Source organism: Eublepharis macularius, chromosome 15, assembly GCF_028583425.1.
Source record: "Eublepharis macularius isolate TG4126 chromosome 15, MPM_Emac_v1.0, whole genome shotgun sequence".
Taxonomy (NCBI): domain Eukaryota; kingdom Metazoa; phylum Chordata; class Lepidosauria; order Squamata; family Eublepharidae; genus Eublepharis; species Eublepharis macularius.
In genome coordinates, this window is record NC_072804.1 from 38,884,818 (window position 1) to 38,907,559 (window position 22,742).

Here is a 22,742-nt window from a genome sequence, read left to right on the forward strand (position 1 = left end):
AACAGCTGTCCATACACGCACATTCTCTGCCGGTACAGGTCAGGAAAGCCTCCACCTTCCTCGCTTTCTGCAAACTGTGCAAAACCATATTATTCAGGGGGATTTCCTTACACAGGCAACAGGAAGGAAATGGCTCAGAAAGATGCATTGGTGACTGTAGACTATACTACTGTGTATTGTTGTTACTGCAAGAATGCTCCTACTGGATAGTTCCACACTGTTTTATGTTTTGTTACAACATTTTTTCATTCTTCGTTTTTATTTCTGCTCTTTATTGGACTTCTGCCTGTCTTCAAAATACTGCTATTCCTATCCTCTTGTATTGTTTATTGAATATCCCAGCCGATGTTCTTTACTTTCTCTCTTCCTTTCCCCTTAAATCTTACAAAATTCACATATATATACCCATTACATATATATTGAAATGTCTTTGATACCGATTGTATTGACTCACATTGTGTAATCCACCTCGAATCTCAGTGAGAAAGGAGAAAAATAAGTGATGTAAATAAATAAAAATAGATAAACAAACCACAGTTTAGAACCCCAGCTTGCGGGGAGAAAACAATCTCTTGATAGCCGAGGCCTTGCATTTTGGATTTTGTGGCAAATTGGAATCGTATCGAAGGTTTCTGAAAACAGGAAGCTTTCAGTTGTGTGCTCTGGGCGCAAAGGAGAGAGGGGATCATGCAAGCACAAGAAACCAGGATTTGTGCCTGTCACAAACCAAGGTTTTTTGTGCTCTCTAAATGCAGCCATTACTATGAGTCAGCCCCTCCAGTTGTCACCCAGCATACCTCATTTGGCATGGCCTAACAGGAAAAATCTTCCCAGCTGCATCTGTGCTATTCCCACCCTTCAGTGGGACACCCACGGGGGGAAAAAGGATCGATTACATGGTTGCAAGAAGAATATGCTTGATGCTTGGGTGTCAAATGAAATGTAATTTTGAAGGATATTTTTGCCCTTTGAATGATACATCATCCTTCAGAAAAGCTGCAAAGGGCCCCTTTATTAATGCCGTTTAGAATGAGCGGAATTGGAATGATAATGAGTTTCTAAATTAATATTGCAACTTCCCATTTCGGCATTTGATGAGCTGTATCAAAACTTCATTAAATCACTCTCTGTTTTGCCAGCTCTGGTTTATAACGGGGGCTGAGAGAGACGAGGCGTTTTCCGTAAAGCTGGTTGTGGCTGTAAGTTATCTTCTGGTGGGCTCCTATGCATGATGGGCCATGGTAATGGCACAAATAAGGGAGTTAATGATGTGCTTTTCAAAATGTGACAATAACACTTTTGATTGTTAAGTAAATATTGCACGCAAAATTACGAGGCTAACAAGATGCGACTTTGCTTTGTAGTTCAGCACCACGTCACGGAAATGCTCCTTCTGCACTTGGGTGGCTGGAAAGATCTCAGATGAAGTCTTGGCAGCTGCTTTGGTGGGGTTGTTAAGGGAGCAGAGGTTTGCCCAGTTGTAGGGTTGCTCAGGGCTTTTTTTCTGGGAAAAGAGGTGGTGGAACTCAGTGGGCTGCCCTCGGAGAAAATGGTCACATGGCCAGTGGCCCCGCCCCCTGATCTCCAGACAGAGGGGAGTTTAGATTGCCCTCCACGCCGCTCAGCGGTGCGGAGGGCAATCTAAGCTTCCCTCTGTCTGGAGATCAGGGGGCGGGGCCACCGGCCCTGTGACCATTTTCAAGAGGTTCTGGAACTCTGTTCCCCCGTGTTCCCCCTGAAAAAAAGCCCTGGGGTTGCCAACTTTCAGGTGGGGTCCAGAAATCTCCTGGAATTACAACTGATCTCCAGATGACGGAGATCAGTTCCCCTGGAGGAAATGGCAGCTTTGGAAGGTAAACTCTATGATATTATACCCTGCAGAAGATCCCAGAAGAGGTTCTAGAAATGATTGTGACCGAGAGCCAAACTACAAGTGACGTCTTACACAGGTTGGACACTAGTCGGCTTCCCTCAAGTTTTGATGGGAAATGTAGGCATCCTGGTCTTGCAGCTGTAATGGAGAGCCAAACTGTAAAACCAGGACGCCTACATTTCCCATCAAAATTTGAGAGAAGCCGACTAGTGTCCAACCTGTGTAAGACATCACTTGTAGTTTGGCTCCGAGTCTCTCTAGAACCACCACCTCAGTGCCCACCAGGCTGCAAGCTCCTGCCCTGGCTGGTGAGAGGCTCCCCCCAGCTGCCCTGAGCCTCAGAAAAGGGGAGAGGAGAAGTCCCAGCAGACACCACAGGGTAGTTTAGAGGCAGCAGCAGCAGAAACAGTTGGGAGGTGGAACTGAAGCCCAGAGAGGGGGCTAGACCAGCAGATCCAGCAGTCCTTCAGGTGTTATGTGGGCAGCAGGTAAGAGGGCAGCAAGCAGGCAAGCCTCGCCTCTCCCAGGCAGGAGCCCCCAGTTGACAGGAGAGTCACTGTGCAGCCAGGGGGCTGAGAGGAGCCGACACAGCCACAGTCAGACCAGGGTGTGTGTGGCAGGAGGAGGGGGCAGGAAAAAACCCACCCCTCTTACTCACTCACTTATCCCTCACCTTTCTCCTCAGGGAGGACTCAAAGCAGCTTACACCATTCTCCTCTCTTCCATTTTTTCTTCACAACAACCCTGTGGGTTAGGTTAGGCTGAAGTGGTCTGACTGGCCCAAGGTCACCCAGCAAGCCTCCATGGCAGATTGGGGTTCAAAACTGGTTTTCCCAGATCCTAGTTCAGCACTCTAAGAACTACACCACATTGGTTTAAGCTTAATTCAAAATTCAGGCTTTGGGGGGAGGAACAGACTCCAGTGAGCCCAGGGAGACACCTACGTTTGGACCGTATGGCTCATCAGAGTTTCCATTTTAGTCTCCCATGTGGCGTGAGTGGTGTGCGGGGAAGGAGAAGGGAGAGAGTGCATGAGCCGTGTGACAAAGCAGACCGGTGCCCATCAGGAACAAAACTTGGCCGATGATGCCTGAATAGAAGTGTGTGTCCAATCACAACTCCCTCAAGAATCCAGCTAGCCCGATGCTGTCTGGCAGGAGTCTCTTCTCAGCCATGCGATGCTGCGACCTGAAGGTGCACGGGGCAAACCCAGGGACCTTTGGCATGGAAAGCATGTGGTCTGCCCTGTGTAATTTATATTTTTATTCTAGCTTGGGATGACAGGCAGTTTTACAATTATTAGAACAAAGGTTATAAAGTACCGTATGGTAATATATAACTAATATCTATACCTATAAAAGGGAAAATGTGTTTGAGATGATTCACCGGTTATCCCAGAGCGCAGGTGTGGTAGCGTGCCCCTAGCAGGGACAAGCCAAGAGTTGACAGTGCTTCCCGCCTGCAGTGGCCCAATCTGGCAGCACTCCCCGGTGCTCCCTGAGGCAGGCAAGGAGGAGCAGCGGAGCCTGCTTCGGCTGGGCAGAGAGATGGAGTACAAACCGCTCTTCCCTCTGCCCAGCTGATCCAGTGGTAAAGGGGCACTGCCAAACCACCTCAGCTGGGCAGAGAGAAGGCAGGCAAATCTCCGCCTTCCCTATGCCCAGCTGATCCATGGGCAAGGAGGCACTGCTGAACCCACCTCAGCTGGGCAGAGAGGAAGCAGGCAAACCATTCTCTTCTCTCTGCCCAGCTGATCCATGAGCAAAGGGGCAGTGCCAAGTCTGCCACAGGTGGGCACAGAGAAGGCAGCCACCTTCCCTGTGCCGAGCTGATCTGAGCGCAAATGGGCGCCCAGGGCCTCTGCGTCCATTGAGGTGGGTCTGGCAGCCACCTCAAGCGCTGAGGTCCGGAGGGGTCACCGGCGGCGAGGGGGGGGTGCGCCGCATAGCTGACGGCTGCACCGCTGGCAGCTGAGCGGGAGGGCTGGAAAGCTGCCTGCGCACTGCCTCAGCTGCCTGCCATGCCTGGCCCACAGCTGCTGTGCCCAGCTGGGAGCACATGCTGGCAGCCGCAGGGCAGGGCAGTCTGAGCGGGCAGCCTCCCAGCCCTCCCACTTAGTTTCCCCATGCTGCCACTGCCACTGGCAACACACAGCTGTGAGCCAAGCATGGCAGATGGCTGGGGCAGTATGGGGCAACTGAGCGGGAGGGCTGAGAGGTCACCTGCATGCTGTCCCAGTTGCCTGCCATGCCAATGGGGCTGGCTCACAGCAGCACGCTGCATGATGATTTCACATACAGTGATGTCATCACGTTGTCTGGGTGCGCACGTGTGCTTTGCGCGCATGTGGGGGCAACAACAGCCCTAAAGCTGCCTCCAGCCTCAGGTGCCAGAAAGCCTGGCACTGGCCCCGGGGGCACCGCCGAGCCTGCCTCAGCCGGGCAGAGAGAAGGCAGGCAACCAGCCCCCTTCCTTCTCCCAGCTGATCCACGGGGAAAGGGGCACTTCCAAGCCCGCCTCAGCTTGGCACAGAGCAGTTGGCTGCCTTCCCTTTGCCCAGCTGATATGTAGGCAAAGGGGCACCGTGGAGCCCACCTCGACTGGGCAAAGAGAAGGTGGGCAAACCGCCCCCTTCCCTCTGCCCAGCTGATCCATGGGCAAGGGAGCACTGCCAAGTCCGCCTCAGCTGGGCAGAGAGGAAGCAGGCAAACTGCCCCCTTCCCTGTGCCCAGCTGATCTGTAGGCAAAGGTGCACCACCGAGTCCACCACCAGCCTGCCACAAACCTATCCATATGGATCAGGCCCTCATGGCTGCCACAGAGAATTGCTCAGGGGGCAGACACCTGTTCCCTCTCCCCACTGACCTCTAAGCGACTACCCTTGCCTGCGAATTTGTCTCTTTCTTATTCTCATTCTGCGTAACTCACAGCTGAGAAGTTGTTAGCTTGAGGGAGAGATCCGAGAAGCACAGAGACTTCAAGAACACACACACAAGCAAGGACAAAACACCGATGCTGCTAATTCCAGCGTTTCTTTTACAGCTCGCATTTTCCCTGCAGTCAAATGCCAAGAGGGGTCATTTCATAGCTGACATTTTGACCAGGCTTAAAGTGCATTTGTCAATGGGGGACAAATCCATTCATTCCTGGTCAAGTCAACTCCAAAGCAGGTGCCGTTTGCTCCTAGCATCACCCAGAACAAAAGACAATAACACCGCGGGGAACGTTTGTAGGAGCTCCCTTCATCTTTGAATCCCATCCCTTTAATCTAATTATTCTGTCATGGCTTTTTAATAAACCCACCAAGGGTGCCTGGCTTGATGCTGACAGGTTCGCTGGGCCTGCAGCTGTTCAACTCTGAAGTAACTTCCATCAGGTGATCAGGCAAGCAAGCAAACATCCACCCAAAGTCTGCCAAGCTGTGTGTCTGTCACTCCCCAAGAAGGTTCCCGGAGTCATTTCCTCCGCAGTTCAGAAGTGGGATCAAGAACAGAGCTTATCGAGTGATGGCTCTCAAGTGCCTGGAGAGAAAAGAGAATTGCTTTGAGCAGTGAGTTGATGGGGCAATACAATGCTGTGTAGAGAATACGAATAATGTTGATTCACACCATCTTTTTTTTTTTTAATGATAAGAGCACAGCAAGCTGGCTTTTCATGAGTGTATCAGATGTGATACCACTGAATCCGAGATGCTGCCTTATACTGAATCAGGCCATTGGTCCATCATGGTCAGTATTGTCAACTCAGACTGGCAGCACCTTTCCATGAGGATAGTTAAGTGGGTAGCTGCATTTGTCTGTCGTAGAACAGCAGGATTTTTGTCCAGGGGCACCTTAGAGACAGGTGTCTGAAGAAGGGAGCTCTGACTCTTGAAAGCTTACCTCCTGGAAATCTTGTTGGTCTCTGAGGTGCCATTGGACAAAAATCCTGCAGCATCTCTCCAGGGTCTTAGGGTCTTAGGTAGAGGTACAGGTCTTGGCATGCAAAAATTCCAAAGGCAGCTAGAGGAGCTAGAGGAATCTACTCCCGAAAATTAATGGGTATTTTGCTGTAGACCCTGGAGAGGCAAAGGCTTTGCCTTTGGAATTTTTGCATGCCAAGAAGAGGCTTTTCTACTGAGCCACAGCCCCTACCAAAAGGAAATGAAAGTGTTCACCTTGGAGATGCTTCTTGAGTGGCTGCTTCATGAGAAATCATACTATAAAAATGTTATTGTCATGCAATAAGTGAGCTACAATATCCCGAGTTAACGAGTTATTTCCAGCTCTACCACTGAGCAATGTCCCCTGCCCTTAAGAGATGTAGTTTATCAGCGCCTTCCTCTGCATAGCTACCCAGGTCTTTCTTGGTGGTCCTCCACCAAGTACTAACCATAACTGACCTTGCTTAGCTTCCAAGCTCTGATGAGCTTGAGCTAGTCTGGACTATTCCGGTTGCTCCAGAATCTGCTCAGGATCAAATACATTATGTCGTGGACAACCTTGGGACATATGAATTGAGGTAAATCAACACCTTGAGAAGGGCCAAGTCATTCACCAGTCACCAGGCTCTAAACTGAACTGCATTGCAGAAAACTGACACTGGGAATAAACTTTCCTCCATCAGAACAGATCAAATTTCCACCAATAGCCAGGCCCTCCAGCCCATGGACCAATGGCTGTAGCTTCTTCCAAGGCTGATGCACAGATTGCTCACCATAGTACAGTGGTTAAGTAGCTGGACTGTGAATCAGCATTTTGCTGGTTCAAATTCCGCTACTGTCATGAGCTCAGTAGGTGTCTTTGGGTAAGCTGCTCCTCTCAGCCCCAGCTATATTGTGAGGATAATAATAACCCTGACTTTGTTCACCACTCAGGGGCACTAATCTGTCTAGAAGAGCTGTATATAACCACAGTGGTTGTTATTGTTATCATCACCATTAAATTGAGTGAAGTCACCTGGCATGCAGGCATGGATGAGTGGGGATTTGAACCCAGGTCTTCCCTGTCCAGATCTGCTATCTTAACAACTGACAAGAGGAGGGGCATTTGTACTCAGAGTGCCTTCCATGAAAGTGTTAGCCAGCCCCTGCTATTCCACATCTGGAGAAGGCAAGGCCTGAGCCTGTGACCAACTGCAGGCAAATCGTATGTCCATCCACTGAGCAGCAACACACCAGCCCAACCTTCCTGGCTGCAGGGAGCCAGGATTAGATAGCAATAAGAGCCACAATAATTATCTAACAATCTTCCCATCCCCTTCCCTGTGAAAAAGGAAATGCCTGCACTTATACCTTCCTTAAAGTACAGGGGCAGCCGTAGCCTGAACCAATAGAGGGAACTGAACTTGCTTCTCTAATGTCTGTGCTATCCCACCCCATGTCACAAGAAGTCATCCTCCTGCCACTCCCAACCCCCCCACCTGAATGTGCTATTCTTCTACACCCCCCCCCCCACAACTGTAGCAGTTTGCTCTAGAACTAGGAGATACAGCCCAGCCCAGGGTGACCTTGTAGGACAGTCTCTCCTGTCCTCTGCCATTGCCACAGTCTGGCTCCCTGATGGTGACTTCCCCTGCCTACCATCCTAAATGAACCATGCTTTCACTGACCCTCCCACATCAAGTCCTGGGAACAGGGGTGGTGTTCCACCCCTTGCACAACCTGGCAGTGCCATATTCAGCACACTAGTAACAGCCTGTATCAGGTGTGGGAGAGAAGGCACACAAGATGGTGCCATGATTAGGATCTGGTGATTACAATGCTAGGACAGATGTTTCAGTTTCCATGGCCAGAACCAGTCTGGTGGCCACCATCCACACTGTGACGGTGAGTTCTCTCAGTTCTCAATCCAATGAGTCAGGGAATAGCATGCACAGATCTCTGTGAAGGTGGACAGAACCATGGACAGTGCCATTGGAAAACTCAAGCACAGCCCAACTGTGGAGCTGGAAGTTTGCAGTCAGCACAAGCAATGCCCACTGTGCCAGAACTGCTTGTACAATTGGGCTCCCAGTCTAGCTTTTTGGTTTTGGTCATCTGCGATTCCAGCAGCCCTTTGGAAAAAGGAAAGTCTTTTGGAGAGTAACTGGGAAGTCTTTTTCTAGAGGGTAGCTGGATAACTGCCTACCATTTCCCCCACTCCAATCTGCAGTCTCCCCGTTCCAGATGACAAACATATTTTTGGAGCACAGAGCTGCATCTGGTTCTTCAGATGCACTCTGCAGATGCACAGAATTAGCTACCATATGAAAAAAAATTGTGGTGGGGATAACCAAACAAGCAGTCAAATAATGGTGGATGCTAGTAACAAGGGGCAAGGGGCAGAAGGCAAAGACAGTTAACAGGGACGTGTGTGGCAGCATTTATTTGGATTAACAAATCCTTACCATCAGGCAAGTTGTATGTGGCTTAGTAATCTGGTTCAGTGCTCAGCTTCAGCAGGAAGTGATCTGAAAGAGTTCTGCCTGAGACCCTGGCAAGACACACAACACTGCCTTTGATGGGCCAAGGGTCTGATTCACAATAAGGCAGCTGTGTCCAGGTGTGCTCACATGAACCAGAAAATATCTAAAGAGGAGAGGATGCCACACACAAAGGTGACCCACCCAATACAGAGCCCGTGTGGCCCAAAGATAACATGAGATTTGAGCCCACCACTGAGATGTGCCCTTCCCAATGTGTGTGTGTCTCACCTGTAGCAAGAGGATCATCCTGCTATCGCAAAGCCCGTTGCATGCAGGGAGCTCACCCTGGGTATAAGATCTGCTTTGATGTTCAAGGCAGGAGTGGTGCTTTCAAAGAGACCCAAATAGTGCCTGGAAAGAAACAAAACAATGATGAAGAAAGTGAACTATCGTCACACTGGTCTACTGCTATCAGAGCCCTGTTCTTCCTTATGCTTACTAGGTTAACTTTCTCTGCTAATCACTGGTTAACTTCAGATATTGAGGCTCATTATGTCATGACAATAACATTTCTTGGCATGACTGCCCATGCAGCAGCCCATTAGGAAGCACTTGCATCCTCATTTGAGGAGGGGCTGTGGCTCAGTGGAAAAGCTTCTGCTTAGCATGTAGAAGGCCCCAGGTTCAAACCCCGGCATCTCCAGTTAAAAAAGACCAGGCGGTAGATGTTGTGGAAAATATCCACTTGAGACCCCGGATTGCTGCTGCCAGTATGAGTTGACAATCCTGACTTTGATGGACCAATAGTTTGATTCAATAGGGGGAAGCTTCATGTGTGTTCAGGTGCGTCATTAGACACCCCTGCCAACAACTAAAAACAAGTGAATATGTCACACTGCTGAAACTTTTACAAGTCACATCCCCCCTTTCATCTCAACTGTGCAGCAACTCTGAAAGGAAGACGGGTAGAGAAAACCAACTGACTCTTCCTTCTCAGAACTTTCCTTGTTCACAGGGTATTAATTTTTCAAAGGCTACAAAATATATAAATGTATAAAAAGAATGACGATGGATAAAAATAAATAAAAGGGAGCCGAATAAAATGCCCACACTATTGTTTTAATTAATGTTCCTTAAACAACATCTAATTTTTCCTGCTTTAAGTTTTCATAGGGGTTAGTCCAGCATGGATTAATGGGGCACCAACCTTTTCATCTCTCCCCCCGCCTTCACAAAGAAAATCCCACTTCTTTTGCAGAGATCAATTTTTCATGTGCCAAGAACCGTACAACTGCAGTGGGGAGATGGGATTTCTCTTCAGAAGTTTATGATCTTTGATAAAACATGTAGGCTCCATCAGAAGCATATTTTAAAAAACTCTTAGTATTTTAAAGACTCAGTAGCAGTTGATTAGCCAGCCAGAAATGTAGGAGTATCAAGTTTCTGAACACGGAAAATCTGTTGTTCGGTACTATTTAATATTTAGAGCTGACAATATTTCTCCCAAAGAGAGAGAGAGACAAAGCAATTTACACAAGAGACCCCCCCCTTCCTTCTCTTGTTCTCCCTCTCCCTCCCCCTTGCCCAGATCTGCTTCTTTAACAAAACCGCCTGTTTCATTGAATCGGTGGCAGCATTTACAAGCTGATAGCTGTTGCTTCCTACATTAAGATTAATTCGGGATTTATAGCACCTGTCAAAGGCTCAAGCCAACTCCAGCCATTACAAGGAGGGAGAGAATGGAAACATTTACCTTTCCATTCACCGGTCCAGCAATGCTGCTGATGAAGATGGTAATCATGAATTAATTTTATTTATACCACCCTTTACCCCCAACCAATTGGTTTGGCTCCTGGTACTTTTGCAAGGCAGTATTATGACACAACACGCCCTGTTTTAAGCTACTTTTTGAAGGGGAAAATGGGAGAGGAAGGATACACATATTCCAACAGAGTACTGGTTGTAGAGCCAGAAGGGAACATGCCCTATACTATTTGGGTCTTCCAATCCCAAAGACTTTACCGGCCTACTGCAAGTTTTTTAACAGTTCTCAAATACAGAATATTATTCTCTAAGGCAAGATTAAATGTCCTGCCATTAGGGGAACTAGCAGGTAGGTTTCTAGGCATGCCTTTCTCTGAGAGGCTTTGCGATTGTAAATCCAGGGGCTTTTTTTTAATTGATTGCAACAAATGCAATTTGGCCCGTAACAAATGAATTACAGTTCATAACCAAAAATGGAGTTCTGTGGCAAAACAAGAGGTTGCCGCTAAACTATTAGCAAATACTGATCCTAACGTGGCTTCTGCAGTTGCAAAGTTTTTGTCAAGTGGGCAGAAATTGGTCAGTGCAGAGCGCAGGAGCACTCCAGGGCCCATCCGAACGCCCCGGCAGGGCCGGATCGAGGGGGGGGCAGGGGGTAGTCTGCCCCCGGTGCCACCAGGGAGGGGGCGCCGGGAGCAGTTGCCAGCTGCCAGAGGGTGCAGGCAGCAGCACCCCACACCTCGCAGCCCCTGCGCTGCCTTTCGCCTGCCGCATACCCCCTGTCCTGCAGAACAGGCAAAAGGCAATGTGGGGGGCTGCGGGGCCACCTGCGTCATTTGCCTGCCCCACAGAACAGGGGGCGGCTGGCCACCCCCTGTCCTGCGGAGCAGGCAAAAGGCAGCGCACAGGGCTGCAAGGCTGCCTGCGCCATTCGCCTGTGGGGAGGTGAATAGCACGGGCAGCTTTCCAGCCCCGCACGCTGCCTCCGCTGTTCCGCCCTGCGTGATGGCTTCACTGAAGTGATGTCATCACGCAGTGCAGGGAGTGCGTGCTGCACACACACTCAAAGTGGTCGACCTAGGGTTGCCCCGGGCGCAGGCATCTCTAGATCCGGCACTGCGCCCCAGCAGTGTTTCTGTGCTCTGCACCTGCTCTCTTTGGGGCTGGGAAGGGCTAGATAGGTGAGCTGGGCTTTCCTGCAGCCGTCCCCCCCCCTAATCAGGGTCTGGGGAGGGGCGCACTGGTGGGCCAGCCTTTCCCAGCCCCAAGCAGATGTTCTCATCCTCCCTGATGCCTCTTCCATCGCGGCTGGATCAGAGCTGGGAAGGGTGAAGCCAAGCTGCTGTGGGGCCTTCTGAGGCTGCAGAGGCTTCGGAGGACTGCGGCTGCACAAGAATAAAAGGTGAGTTGTCGCCAATACAGCTTGCCTTTTATCTAGAAGGATACTGAGGTCCTGCCCCCCAATGTTTCCCTCCCCAGGCTCCACCCCCAAATCTCCAGGAGTTTCCCAACATGTTGCCAACCCTAGTTCTAAATCCCAATTGTTGGCTCTGGGGGACAGAGAGTGGCCGAGATTTTAACAGCTGGGAAGGGACTGAAATAAATAGGTCAAAACTTGGCAATGCAGTATGAAAGCATAACAGAAGCCCTTTTTAGGCCCTCCTCCTCCACTCACCCAATAGGTTTCATGAAGGGGAGCACATATTGACCTTCTCCAGATGACAAACACAGCCATACTTGTGCTCCTGCATATTCAGCCAGTTTGAGGCCATTGTAAAGTGAACACCCAGAGTGCTATTTTTGTGTGTGTGCGTGTGTGAATTTGGCACATACTCCTTTCAGATCAGGGCTGTGTCCACAACAGCTTCATTGGGCTTCTCAGCCAGCACATATGAACAGTGGGCAGATCCTGTCTGGTGTTCTCAGGAGATACGTTGGACCTTTGCTGCTGCCCAGGAGTCAGGAGAAGATAGAAAGAGACTGCCTGGCCAAGATGGAAATGGTTGTGCAGTGCCACTGCAGCAGCCCTATAATGTATCTCCCCCGGCAATTTCTATTTTGAGTGTCTTTCCAGGCATAGATGTTGCCCTGCCCTTTGTTCTGCCCAAAGCTGAAAGCTCCACTGCCAGCTCAAGCACCAGACCTCACCTTGACATCAATGGACTGTTTTGGAAGGTGTGTTGGAGACCCACCAGTGTTCTGCTCCATTCCAGCATGCCACTTCCTGGTTTTGTGGTTCACTCAAGGATTATCTAGACAGCTGGACAGGCTTTCAGGCTTAGAAAGATCGAGAACTGTGGAGCACCTGGGGGCCAGGGGCGTGCCTGGTTTACTCTGCAGAGAAAGATCTACAAGGATATTCCAAACCCCAAGTAGACAGAAACAGGCTATAGGAAGGGGTACTGGGGCAAGAGGTGAGCTGGTGGGCTCACCTGAGGCACCAAGCACTCCTTCCTACATCTTCCTCCTGAGAAAACTATACATCTCTCTGGGGAGGGATGCTGCATTTTCCTCACAATCCCTCTGGGGCCTCAGGCTTCCAAACTCCAGGTGGTGGCTGGAGATCTCACAGAATTACCACTGATCTCCAGGCCACAGAGATCAGTTCTCCTTGAGAAAATGGCTGCTTTGGATGGTGGGCTCTATGGCATTATACTCCACTGAGGTCCTTCTCCTCCCCAACCCTCACCCTCCTCAAGCTCCACCATCAAATTACAGCAATTTTCCAACTTAGAGTTGGCAGCTTATTGGGGCCTCTTGGATGCTCTCTGGAGGAGATGAAGGTAAGTCCTGCCTCTCAGCACATTTGAACTGCGTTTCGGAACAGCCAGGGGTCATTGCTGTCACTGCTGCTGTGCCCCGAAGGACTGCTTGCCATGCAGGGGACTTTGGCAAAGAGATGATGCCTCTGCCACCAACATAGATGTTCCTTCCCCCAGTTAATCTGGTGAAGAATAATCTTTTCTTGTAAGAGGAGTTCAAGCTGTCTTTTTAGGGGGTTAGCCATGTTGGTCTGCAGTAGAAGAGTAAGAATCGAGTCCAGTAGCACCTTAAAGAGCAACTAGATTTCCAGGGTATGAGCTCTTGAGAATTAGGTAGCTGAAGAAGGAAGCTATGACTCTCAAAAGCGTATACCCTGAAAATATGGGTTGGTCTTTAAGGTGCTACTGAACTCAAACCTTGCTCTCCAAGTTGCAGTGTCTTGCCTCCCTAGTGGCACAGCATACGCACAAAATAGGGTTGCCAGCTCTGGGTTGGAAAATTCCTGGAGATTTTGTTGGTGTAGCCTGGGGAGGACAGGGACCTCAGCAGGGTATAATGCCATACAGTCCACCCTCCAAAGCAGCCATTTTTTCCATGGGAACTGATCTCAGTCATCTGGAGATCAGTTGTAATTCCTAGAGATCTCCAGCCACCACTTTGAGGTTGGCAACTCAATCACAAAGGGGTAGAGTTGCCAGGTCCAGGCTGGGAAATTCCTGGAGATTTGGGGGTGGAGCCTACAGAGGGTGGAGTTTGGGGAGGGGAGGTGCCTCAGAATGGTATAATGCCATAGTGTCCACCCTCCAAAGCAGCCATTTTCTCCAGGTCAACTGATCTCTGCCACTTGGAGATCAGTTGTAATTCCAGGAGATCTCCAGCCACCACCTGGAGGCTGGAAACCCTACAAAGGGGCCCCCTGGGACCACTTGCACAGCAGCCTGTCTGAGTCTTCCTGAAGGCTTCTATGGCTGCACCTCAAGCATTGCAATTTGCAGGCCTTACAGCTCCAGCAACGGCAGGCTTAGAAAAGGTCGGGGGCCTGGGAAACCTCATCCCTTGCCTTCTGGTATTCACTGCATGAAATGGTGGGAGACGCGGCTGACGCAGGATCTGCCCTTTTGCAAAAGGTCATGCCTGTTACTGATTTTACCACCCAGCTTTTAGTATGATGGGGAACGAAGCCCCTGGGGAAAACGGGAGAGAAGGCAGCCTCGCAGTACCGAGTCCGCCCTGCTCTCTCATCAAAACACTGACAAAAAGAGGCACGGGAGAGAGAGAGGCAGGTGGATGATGACAGGAGAGTTTCCTTCTCTCGTCTACAGATAGGTTTATGCTTGAATCATGCAGTTTATTACACACACACACACCATTTATTCTTACAACTTGACCTGTGCAGTTTATAAGAAAAGCACTCACGCATACCAGGGAAAAGGGACTCCGCAGAAGAGCATCTGCTTGGCATGCAGAAAGTTGCTGGCCCAGTTGCCGGCCCTCAAGTAGCAGAGCTTTTTGCTGGCGACAGGGGAGGGGCTGTGGCTCAGTTGAAGAGCCTCTGCTTCGCATGCAGAAGGTCCCAGGCTCAACCTCATCATCCCCAGTTAAAAGTATCAGGCAGCAAGTGATGCAGAAGACCTCTGCCTGAGACCTTGCAGAGCCGCTGCCAGTCTGGGTAGACAGTACTGGCCTTGATGGCGGCCTGATTCAGTATCGGACAGCTTCATGTGCGTTCGTGTGAGATTTAGAGAGCTGCTGGGTCTCAGAATGTGTTTGTGGTCAGACCTGCTCTCATGATACTGGAAGTTCTTATGAATATGGAATATCATAAGCCCCTCGCATGTGTTTTAAACATAGACAAACTGCCCGGTGAGGCAAGAAAAATACTGGAATGTGAGCAATGAGGTAAGATCATCTTCCATCCCCGCATGCCCAGAGATGTGCGGAACTGTATAACGAAAGGGTCTCCAGAAGCTTTTGGGTTAATCCCGTTATCTACCTCGCTGATCTTTCCAGATCCCATTTCCCCACCCGAATCACTCAGGAACTGATAGGCCTCACCCATACAGCCATCAGGCATCATCAATCATATTTTTACACCTTTAGTTCCTCTCAGGAAGGCATAATGAAGCTTTCCCAGTCCTATTGTCCCACTTCCAGAGACAACTATCAAGCCATTGTTTTAGGGCGGAGACTCTCAATCCTGCCTCATGGCATGTTTCACAGTATATCTGTCCATCCTTCCATGCGCTTAGTGTATGTTCTGGAATCTCCCGCCCACACACTCTGACTATGTCTGAGTCCCCTCTTCCCCCTTTCATGAGACGCTGGTCATCCATGCTGCTCCTCTATGGAAATTTCTTTGCTCTCCAAAGCTCTCCTGAAACTGGTAAATATCACCCAACCCTTGAACTTCTATTCCCGCTTTCCTCACTCTTTCTCCAATTAGCTCTCTATGTGTGCTGTGTGTTTATTTGCTATGTGCATGTTATGCCATTGATCTTTATTATTTTATAAATAAAAAACCCTTTTGTTGAACATCTTCCTGTTTATTAAAGAGTTCTGTAGAGGAAGGGACACTCATATACATAGGTGGAGATCTTGCTGAGTTAACCATCTCTCACTGCCTCTCCTTGTATGCTAATTCCCCCAACTCACAAGGAGACCTCCTCATTGGGTAACAAACAGGTCTCAGAATAGGTGCTTTCGGTCTGAATGGAGTGAATCATCTGTTTGCCATTGCCCTGACTTATACTGACACCAAGGACTTGCATCTGAGAGCGCGGAGAAGCCGTTAGATGACCTGGAGTGTGCTGTGTGATGGGCGGCTAAAGATGGCAGTGCCAAAGGTCTCCTATGTTTATTCCTCAGCAGTGCATGGAATCTGGATGCCAGTCTTTGCCATGGGATAACAGGCACACGCCAAAACGACTCCCACACGCACTTGATTGTATTTTAATTTTATTTCCCATCTCCATTAATCTCGTTTGATGATATTTTATTTTTTTGTTCCCAACTCCATTAAAGATTGCATCTGCTCAAGCAACTAAATGAATGTCGCTAATGAATATGTGTGGCAAAAGCCGGATGGTTTAAGAGCCAAATTGCCTGAGGAGTGAGCAAAACAGAAGGGGAGGGGGAGGGAGGGGGGGACTTGATTGTTTTGCAAGTGATAAAAGATTGGCATAAATTATGGCAGCCATTTTTTAAAAAATGGAAGACATGAAGAGCTAAGTGGAAACACCTTTTTTCAATTAAATAAACAAGGAGGGATGAAAGTACATTCAATAATATAATTTAAATTCATTTTCTACCCTGAGGCTGATTTGGGGACCTGGATGGAGAAGCATCTCCCCCCCCCCATTTAAATAAAAACAGAGTATTCAGTATAAATACTGTATTTATGAATTTATTTAAAAAAATATTCAGTATTTCTCCACAGAAGCTTCCCATGGAACTTGTGCAATTAAGACAACCATTAAGATAATGTAAAAATGACAAAATGAATTAAGGCCAGGTTTGAGACAGCTGTGAAAGGGTTAATTCTGAAGACTAGTGTGGCAGGTTTTAAGCTGGGCTTGGAGAGTTTCTGCTGGGACTTGCTCTCTTGTAGCAGCTGAGATAGACCAGGTAAAGCAAGATTTAGATATCATCAGCAGAACTGCACCCTCCCACTGCAGCTCAAAATTATTCCCAAATGCTGCTCATGGGGAACAAAGGACGCCAGGAATAGTGGGTGGGAGGAGTTGGAAGTCTACAGTAGGAGGGAGAAACGGGGAAAAACTGACCCCCCCCCCACCATCATTAGCAGAAATGTACAGCGAGATCCAAGGCCACGTTTAAAGGATTTCACATTTCTGGGATACTATTTAGGCCTTAGCCAATCCAGAAAGAGTTGATTTTGAGAAGTTTCCAAACCTCATGCCTCCCCCTGCTCCAAGCTGATCGCCTCCCATTAACACCGCAACTTGGAACTGAGAGCCAAGCTACAAGTGATGCCTGACACAGGTTGGACACTTGTCAGCTTCCCTCAAGTTTTGATGGGAAATGTAGGCATCCTGGTCTTGCAGCCATAATGGAGAGCCAAGCTGTAAAACCAGGACGCCTACATTTCCCATCAAAACTTGAGGTAAACTGACAAGTGTCCAACCTGTGTAAGGCATCACTTGTAGCTTGGCTCTCAGTAGAGAGAGGGCAATCAATGCCTGGTCACCATGAGAGATCAGTCAGTGGCAGGGAGTGTGTAAAGCTCTGAACCAACCAGCGCTGGAGGCTACCAGCACAGGATTGCTGTCTCCATCTGGGCCCTCTTGGTGAACCTCCCTAGATCTTACTACAACTGGTCTCTGCCGGTCACATAGGGCAATCTATGATCAGAACCAGTGCATTTCTTTTGATCTCTTAGACCAAAAATCTGACTCTTGTGCATGGAATTACACTCGACCCACACTTTGTTCCATCCATACACTGGCCTGCGAGATTTAAATGCAATAGGATTTGTGCTGTCCAAAGCCTTTTAGATATTTGTGCTATTTAATACGACTGACTTGTTTGGGACTGTCTATTTCAGTTCGGTGCAGCACTGACTAAAGAGAAAATTCATGAAAAAAAATAAACCCACACAAGTTACAATAATTTAAATAATTGGGTGGGTTTTTGTGTGTGTGTGTATACGTGACAGCATCAGGAATACACAAAGCTCATCCACTGTAAAATCCTGAGGGACTGGAGAAGCAACAGCAGATGAATTCTTGCGAGAGAAAAATGCTATTTTCATGCAAATATCCCTCCATAATAAAATACCCAAGGAATAAAAATGGCAAAGGAATACATGATATACAAGCAGCTGAGGTTCCCAAACAAGAGTTCTGCACTCCCAGTTGCTTGCAGTGTAGTTGGAATTAGAAGTTAAGACATCTGTGAGCATTTGGACCACAGAGCAACAAAGAAGACAGAGGGTTTGAGATGGTTTGAGGTGGGAAAAGAGCGTGGGTCTGTTGGGCATAAGGAAAGACGGAAAGGCAGAACAAGAGTCCTCTGAATTCAGATTCACCTTCACAAGCTAATTTCTCCCATAGCCTGTCAGCGATATGCTGTGTAATTCCGTGCAAGCAGAGAAAAGCAACTGAAATACAGTATTCAGAATTCTCCTCCAGAGGCAACATATCTAGTTTTTGTATTTTGATCTCTCGAAATGCACTGGTGGTTTCAACCATTAGGGTAAATAAAACCCAACAAACCAGTGTACTTCAAGAGATCCACAGGCTTCTCGGACAGAGACCATTTGCCTGGGCAGCAAGGGAGGATTACAAGCACAGCCGTATATGAGTTGCCCAAGGAAACCTGTATTTTGAGAGAGATCCTGTTCTTGGATAACAATTTCAGAATAAATACTAAGTCGAGATCCTCTTCTACAGAGCTAAGCTGAATCAGCTCAGGGTTTTGTGAACATCAGCAGTTCCTCCCAAAAATATCTCCCTTTACTCAGGGCTTTTTTTCAGCTGGAACACGGTGGAACGGAGTTCCGGCACCTCTTGAAAATGGCCAAAATGGTCACCAGCCATGTGACCATTTTCACCAAGGGCAATTTAAACTTTAAAAACTCCCCCCTTGTTCCAGCTGATTCAAAGTGACAACATTGTGCAGTCCTGGGAGCATGCGTGCACTTTGCACACATGCATGTGGTACCAGGGGCACTACCTCCTGCCAAGAGTTGCCCCCTGTGCTGGCAACCCACTGAGTTCCACCACCTCTTTTCCCAGAAAAAAAGCCCTGCCTTTACTCAATGATTTTTCCTGCCCTCCTTGTGAAAAACTTTGCTTTATTCATTGACTTTGCCTGTAGCTGCTCAGCAGTGCCATCCTTTCTCTGCCTGATTCCTGATTGGTGGGATCACCCATGAGACAAACTTCAGGAAGGAAGAAGCAGTAGCATCCCAGGCAGCCAGTGGCACCCAAGAGGGTTGTACACCCTAAGAGATTTGCAGGAAAGAAAATCTAACCCACGAAGTTAGCAAGAAAATAAACAGGATTGTTCAGCTGTTTTATCTTGTGCATCTTTTCTTTCTTCTTTGAATGGAATTTTTAATGAGAAAGTAGAAAATGCCTGTTTGGGGGAAGTCTGTCCACTTCTCCATTATTGCTTGGAGGACTCCATTATTGCTTGGAGGGCGCAGAATATCTGAACAAGGAAATACATATACTGCAAGCTACCATTTAAAGAAAAGAAAGAATAATGACTTTTGTGCTTATTTTTATTTATTTACAATGTTTATATGCCACCTTTACACCAAATAGGGTCCCAAGGTGGCAAACATCAAGGCATTAAAAATATTTAAACATTAGAAGAGAATTTAAAATGTATATATAAATATTCAACAATACTGTAAAAACCATATGGACATACAAGCAAGCAAACAAACAAAACTAGAGAGGAAGGCCAATAACAGTTTATTAGTGTTGTCAATATCCTATCATCTTCTGCAATTGCAGATCACAGTGTCTTGATGGAATGCTAGAAACCAGGGAATGCTAGAATGCTAGAAACCAGGGAATGCTAGAAACCATGCTGAAGAAATACTCCCAAGTAGAGATGGGCACGATCCGCATTACGATCGAAAAAAACCCATGATAATGGTGATCGCGTGATCGTGAATCGGCGGATCGTGCTCATCCACGGCCAATGATGCAGCGATTGGGAGGGGCCCGGATCGGGGCTGGATCAGAGCGATCATGCTCGGATTGGGAAGCCAGACACTCAGGCGCCAGCAATCTATTGCCCTGGCAACGGAGCCAGGGGAATGCCTGAGCTGTGTTTGCCCTCCTTCTGTCGCCCTGGAAACGCGAATGGAAGCCCAGCTTTCCTTGATCAGAAGGGCTTCCTTCCAACCACAGAGCAGCAAAGCAGTCACCAGCTGGGAGAAGCCACCCAAGGGAGGGAGGGGGAAGGGGGTGTTCTGTAGCCATGGGCACTCCAATCTCATCCCTGCAAACCCTGATAGGCAGCTCTGACGGCCAAACACAGACCTCCTGTGTTAATGAATGGGACCTGAGGGGAGGCAGCTTGTTGCCGTCTCCCCGTGCCCGCCGGCCGCCGCCACCACCCACCTGCCCACATCGCTGGGAATAGCAGCGCGCCCCGCTTTGGCCTCCACGTTCCACGATCCATGGATCGGACATGGGCAATGACCGTTGTGGATCGTTAAATCGGGATCGTCACTGGCGCTGATCCATGATCAGCTGGATTGTTATTTTTTTTTTATCGTGCCCACCTCTACTCCCAAGACTGAGCAAGATTCAAGTCGAGTAGCACCTTAGAGACCAAATAGATTTCCACGGTATTAGCTTTTGAGAGGTGAAGCTCCCTTTGTCAGATACAAGGAGTGGAAAAAGGTAGGAGTCATTATAATCCTGGCAAAGGTTGGGGGTGGGGGGTAGGCTAGCACAGCTACCCACCTGAATCTCCCAAGACTTATTGCTGCGCCAGAAAAGGTTGTTGGCTTCAATATTCTACTTCCATGCTAGAGTGGTTCTGTAACTCAGTAGACAAGTTGTTCACCTCCGTTGGCTCCAAAGTAAAAGCCAAATCACCGTCCATGTTACACTTTTATTAGGAGTCCCACTCAGTGATGCATAACAATGTACATGGTATATTATAAGAATGGTGTTTTAAATGGCCATTTTATTTTCTGCTTTGTGTGTTTCTATTTCCACCTTCTCAGATTCTCCCATAGCTGTGGCCACCACAACTGTGCAGGCCAATATTCGCCGCAGGCTTTCTAGACCAATACTTTGCAAGAGATAGCTATTAACAAGCTCTTAGCCTGTGGAAACGTGAGTGTGCTGCTTTTCAGAGCTTTCCAAATTAGGTTTATTAATGTCAGATTATAGTAACGGTTTGAAAACAAACGAGGGACTTGGAGATTTCTTTGCGCTAAAACCAAGCAAAACAAAACCACCCCAGGCCCTATTAATCTTTCCTCTAATAAAAATGAAATATACCCATGGCCCTTTTCTAGAGATGGAGTTTGCTGTGATTATTTCCTTGCACCCACCGTGAAGTACTCAGCTCCTACCCTCCAGAATCCATTGGCTGTTTGGAGAGAGATCATTAGCTTGGACAGCAGGGGGGGCTACAAAGCGCAGTCATTTATCAGTTGCCCATGGAGAAGTGAACAGCTTTCTTTGGATCATCTAAAAGCTGAGAACATTTTTCTCTCGAGACCAGTGTTGAGGGAAAATCTTGGGACTGGGATTTTTATCAGCTAGACAAGCTTCTATTGTGTATTCATGATGCACTAAAAAAAACCCAAAACTTTGTGTGAGCCAGTTTGTTTTTTTTTTTTGAAAATTTTTTTTATTGGGTTAGAATCCGTTGTTTTTACATTTACATTCAGTTTTTCCCAAATTTTTCATTTCTAACCCCCTCCCTTTCCCCCCCTTTTGTTGACTTCCAACAGCTTTCCCACCCTTTGTCCCTTTTCCCTTACTTCTATTAATTTCCTCTATCTAAAACAGATATACATTCTCCATTATATTAAGCAGTACATCCTTAACTACTTTTCTTGTTATATACCCAAACTGTAAGTCTTTGTTTCCATCTTGGATAAACAATTTATCCCATTTTCCATTTTTAAATATTTCTATATATCATAAACCTATATATCATAAACCATAAAAATCTTACATTTAAATCAAACAATTTGACTTATTTTCTATATATTACTCATTCTATCTTTTTATGGTAATTCTATATAGCTCATCGCATAGTCAATCAATTTGACTCTTCTGTATATTCAGTTTGGTGCATTATATAGATCTTATCAAAGAAAGAAAATACTGTTGATTACTCAATCCTTATATTTAAACCTTATCATTAATTATTTTCTATCAATGTTCTATCTATTAACCTATATATATCAATCTGTTAATCTAACTGCTTATAAATTCACATTTATCTCTTCCTCCCCCGGTAAAGTCACCCCCCTCTACATTTTATTATACTTCAGTAGTTCTCAAACTGCCACAGTTTTCCTCCCACCTCCCATTTCTTCTCCAAATATTGTTTCAGCTTCTCCCAGTCTGTGTTAAACTGCCCTGAGTCCAGATTTCTCAGTTTTCTTGTCATCTTGTCCATTTCGGCCATGTACAGCAATTTGTAGATCCAATCTTCAATAGTTGGCACTTCTCGTACTTTCCATTTTTGCGCATACAAAAGTCTAGCTGCTGCTGTCATATAAAATATTAACGTCCTATGATGGGCTGGAATTCCCTCCATTCCCAAGTTTAGTAGCAGGAGTTCTGGGTTCTTATTTATTTGAAACTGTAAAATTTCACTCATTTCTCTTATTATTTCCCCCCAGTACTGCCTAGCTACCTCACATGACCACCACATATGATAGAGGGAGCCCTCATGCTTCTTACATTTCCAGCATTTATTAGAAGTGTTCAAATTCCCTAGCGCAATCTTCTTTGGTGTCATGTACCAACGATAGATCATTTTGTAAATATTCTCTTTAATATTAGTACATGTCGTTGTCTTCATTGTAGTTTCCCACAAATATTCCCATGCCTCCATTGTTATTTCTTTATTAAAATTTATAGCCCATTTCACCATCTGTGTTTTAACTGTCTCGTCCTCGGTATACCATTTCAACAGTACTTGGTATACCTTGGATATTCTTTTCTTATCTTCTTTAAGAAGGGTCTGCTCTAGTTCCGAGTTCTCTGTTCGTATACCCCCCTTTACAGAGTCCGAATTATATAAGTCTCTGATCTGTCTATACTGGAACCAGTCATAATTAGGTGATAGTTCCTCTTGCGTCTTTATTCTAAGTTTAGATGCTTCAGTTTTAGTTATTTCTTTGTACGTTAAACATTGTTGTTCATTATCAACAGCTCTCGGGTCTATCACCTCATATGGAACCACCCACAAGGGGGTTCCTTCTTGTAAGTAAATTCTGTAC

At 47.2% G+C, this 22,742-nt stretch overlaps 1 non-coding gene across 1 annotated transcript; it reads left to right on the forward strand.

The window, feature by feature from the left end:
* The first annotated feature begins 8,888 nt into the window (after positions 1 to 8,888).
* Positions 8,889 to 8,960, forward strand: TRNAA-AGC (transfer RNA alanine (anticodon AGC)). Its single transcript has one exon. It is a non-coding gene; the product is annotated as a tRNA-Ala (tRNA).
* The last annotated feature ends 13,782 nt before the right edge of the window (positions 8,961 to 22,742 follow it).